Genomic DNA, 4488 nt, shown 5'->3' on the forward strand with positions numbered 1-4488 from the left:
GTATAATTGTGAAAACAGCATTGCCTAATCTGTGAATGACTTTGCATTCACCACCTTGCATGAACTGTATAATTATTTGATATGCTGTTATTTTTCCTCTTTTACAGATCAATAGATTTTTTCATCTTTACTTACTTTACTCTGAGGGAATCTGAGCATTTTTGTATTGTTTAGCAGCAGCAATTTCAACAAGAATGAATACTGTTACTTTAAAAGAAGAGTGGTGGAAACATATAGTAAACGCATTCTGGGACACACTGAATACATGTAAGGCTATTTTTCTAGAAATATTCTTGTTCAATAACGTATCCCACTCATGGTTGTATAAGACAGGAAAAATCTCATTATCGAATTATGTTTAGGCAAGTGAATTTCAAAACTGTCTTGCAACTCTAAAGGAAAGTACAGCAAGATAAAGTGAATCTCAGCTTTACGAGAGGAAGGCACAATCCGGGCAGCTGCTTGTGCCACTGAGCTATATCCCCAGTGCAAGACACAACCTATTGGAAGGACAGCGCTGGTAGTATAGATCCACGGATCATTCTTATTTTAAATCCATCAGCATGACTTTGGCAAGGTATTAGAGAGTAACCTCATATAAGGTATCAAAATGACATCTCTCTTAGTGTCTGTAAGACTGCCATAATATCAGTAGAAAAAGTTAGTGATATAGAGAGTATAAGACTATAGAAAAAGCTTTATAAATCTAAATATATTAAATGATCAAAAGACAATTTCATCTCACACTTCAATTTAGTTAATGGTTGGTGTTTTAAGTGGTACAGAATATTTAAAGTTAATTCATCAAAAGTTTATTTTCTAGCATATATGTAGGCCACTAAGAAGATAAGCGACAGTGTTATAATCTTAGTATGATAATATAAAGGAATCATGACGTAGAATTGCTAAATTTGGCAGCATTCATTAATCCTGTCCCATACCTTCCACTATCCACTCTCTAGACATTGACACTCATAAAGGGGAAGATCGAAGTATCATGCTAAAGTCTCTTCTGGAATTTCCAGGAAGATTCCAACTTTAAGACCACTCTTATTTTCTAGTTAAATCTGATCCCATGTAGTTGTAAGATCAAAGCAGCCATTTCCTTGGGGGCTATCAGCTGGGGACTGCATTTGGCTCTGGGAAGCTGCCCACAGTTTGTTAGGACAAGACCGCAGGAGGCAGTTCACAGCACGAATGTTTGCTCTATGCAAGGTCATCTGGAATGCTGTGAGCTCAGTTTCAATCTAAATTAGCTTGGAGAAAAGTCTGTGCTGTTAAAAGATTTTTGTCATTACCTTACGACTATCCAGATAAAATCTTTTTCTGATAAAAACTCCATATATCGCAACCTGATCAGAGGAGAAAAGTCCCTAGTTTTAATTGCACGGTTGTTTATCTACAGTTATTCTTCTAGACTGACCTCTTTTTCTCATAAAAATACTATACAGGGAGTGTGTGTGTGTGTGTGTGTGTGTGTGTGTGTGTGTGTTTGTATGAATTATTCTCATTTAAATTCTCATTTAATGGGTTGGCCAAATAGCTCAGCAGATTAAAGCGCCTGCTTGGGCAGACACAAGGGCCAAGAGTTCAATCCCTGGGCCTGCCTTGCCGGCCCCTCCCCTGGAGCACAGTGAGATGGCTACTGAGACTGGCCATGGTGGTGCGTGCCTGTAATCCCAGCACTTGGGAGGCTGTAAACAGGAGGATCATTACAAGTAGGATCTAGTAGTGAGACCCTGTACATCCTGTAGACCCTGTCCTAAAGTACCAAAAAAAAAAAAATTAAAAATAAAAAGCAAAAATAAATTAATAAATTTTCATTTAATTGTTCCCTTTGGGAAACCCCAAGTTATCCATGTTCATCTGCTTTGTTCTGTGGAATGCACTCAGTGACCCTCATGTGTATTAAAATCGCCTGGTCAGTCCTGTCCAGTCGTTGTGATTGTTTAGAAGCAGTTCATCTCACGAAGCTAAATTCTTTTCCTGAATAAAGCCGACTAGAAATAAAGTTGTCATTTGATACACGTTCTCAAATGGTGAGCTAGCCCAAATCAACCCATGATGAGAATATATCTGAAAATGAATATAACGCTGAAGAAAGCAACCACGTGGCAGAAAAGGAAAGGGGAAGATTATTCAAATCTTATCATTCATCGTCAGCTCTGATACAGCAAGCAGTGCACGCTGGCTCAGAATTCAGGTAGAATGGTACCTCTATGTAAAATTTATGTTAGATTTACGCAGATTTTAACTGAGCGGACAAAACGCCGCAGCACTGCCAGGTCGGGCACTTCTTCACTGCCGGCCAAGCACTGCTGACTCTGTGTGCATGAGCTCCCTCCTGCCGTCCCCAAATGCCACTGAAATCCGCTCAGGTCTCTCTTCCCCCACAGTATGAATGCTACCAAATTCACAGTCTGGAAAGAGACCTTCTGTAGAGCTGCACAACTGGGACACGGGATTACTGGGGGTGGAAAAAACAACACAAAGCAGCTCTCTGTCCTGCTGTCTCCCATGAACCCCAAATTAAAACCCAGCAAGTCGGAGCCTTCCTGTGACCCGGAGGTAGAAGGGGCAGAACAGTGCACAGGTGCTGGGTCACCGCCTCCTGCATGATGACGGGGGCCGCGGAGGTGCGTGCTGCCCGAAAGCTGGGGAACTGGTCCAGCCCTGCGGAGAGCACAGGCGGAAAGAAGGGCACAGGTGGATAGAGAGCAACACTGGAGACTCTCGGGGTGAGCCTGGGTCGCTACAGCTCCAGCCAGGGCGTGCTGGGCCCCACCAGCGGCTGTGCATGCTTGCATGCTCTTCTTTGTTTGCATTATGTTTGTGTGTTTTCTATTTTCTTTTTCTACAACCGTGTGTGTGTGTGTGTGTGTGTGTGTGTGTGTGTGTGTGTGTGTGACAGGTTTTGTATGTATATTTTTATGATCATGGCTATGTGTGTAAATTTTCTACTGCTGCTGGTAAAATATTCCATGCAGTTAAGTTTCATATGCTCCCCTCAAAGGTTGTTTCCGGGTGACTTGCGTGACACTTCAGCTGCTGGATCCGACTGCTGTCTCTCCTCTCATCTGGTATACAGCACACTCTTACCTGCCTTAACTTGCTCCTCCTACCTTCTGTTTCTTGGCTTCGCTCCCATATACGTTTTGCTCCTTTAACGTTTTGTCTACTCTTTTATCCATACACTATGAAAATTAATCTAAATACAACACTAGTACAACTTCTCACACTTGGTTTCCCCTCATTAAGCATTATTTCCTAGGAATTCTAACATTAGCGTATCTGTTCCATCATCAGCCACATTGGCTCTCCCTGTGTGATTTTTCCCTGTCTGCTTAAACCCACTTCCCTGTTATTTTCCTTCCATTTCTGTCTCAGATTCTCCCCAGTATCCCTACCTCTCTCCATGTTTTCTGGCATATAAAAACTATTAGGAAATCATATTTCTTTTCTGGGATGTAAGGGAGCGACATATGTCTATGGACAACTGTGCATGAGTGTTAATTGTGGTTAGTTTCCACAGTGTTTTGCCTTGACCTGTTATGGTTTCACCCGTCAAAGGTCATTGATAGAGTCTTCAAACAGAAAGCTTTCACTAACATATAAATTGCATCCAATCTACATAGATATGGTCCTACTTTCCCCTATAAATTCCTCCCTTACTCTTGCTTACACCACTTATATCTTCTCTCATCCCCTCTAACTTTTTTGCTTTTATGAATGAATTTTTTTTTTAAAAAACTACACTTTTTCTTCTTCTTTTTGTATTCTAGGGAAGGGTCTACAGGGTGTTCAGTGTCTCACCAATACATCAGACTCATGTGATCCACCTGTTTATAGCCTCCCAAGACCTGGGATTACAGGCACGTCAACACACCCAGTCTCAATTGCCATCTCAGCACACCCTGTGGAAAGGGCCAGCATGGCAGGCCTGGGGATAGAACCTATGGGCCCTGCACCTGCTCGCAGGCACTTTAATCAACGGAGTTATTTGGCCAGGCCTTCTTTTTCTTTTTTCAATCATTGTTCCTTTTTAATCTTCTGTTGTTTTCCCAAGTTCTCTTATATTTAAAATTACTTTATTTTTCTTCTCTCACTAAACATTTTTCCACTAGTAATAAATCTTTGCATTCTTGGGTTACTGAAAGAGTAGAAGATTTTCAAAACAAGTTCTAGTTTTATATTAATAGATAGTTGGTACTTTAAATGTGTCATACTAATTCATAGTTGCTACTTTGCATGTACTTTGCATACCCAATTCTTACAATTCAATTCTATGCATCTCCACAATAAAGGCAGAATTTGCTAGCCCAGTTAATCTGTAACATTCAATACAAAAGCATTACTCAAAACTCAGGCAATTAACATTAATAAACACTTCTCAAAAGAAGTATAAGTAACTCTTAAGCACATAAGAAACACTCACTATTTACTCTCTTAGGGAAATTCAAATCTAAACAATACTGACATTCCATTTTA

This window comes from Octodon degus, unplaced genomic scaffold (assembly GCF_000260255.1).
Source record: "Octodon degus isolate 3935 unplaced genomic scaffold, OctDeg1.0 scaffold00118, whole genome shotgun sequence".
NCBI classification, from domain to species: domain Eukaryota; kingdom Metazoa; phylum Chordata; class Mammalia; order Rodentia; family Octodontidae; genus Octodon; species Octodon degus.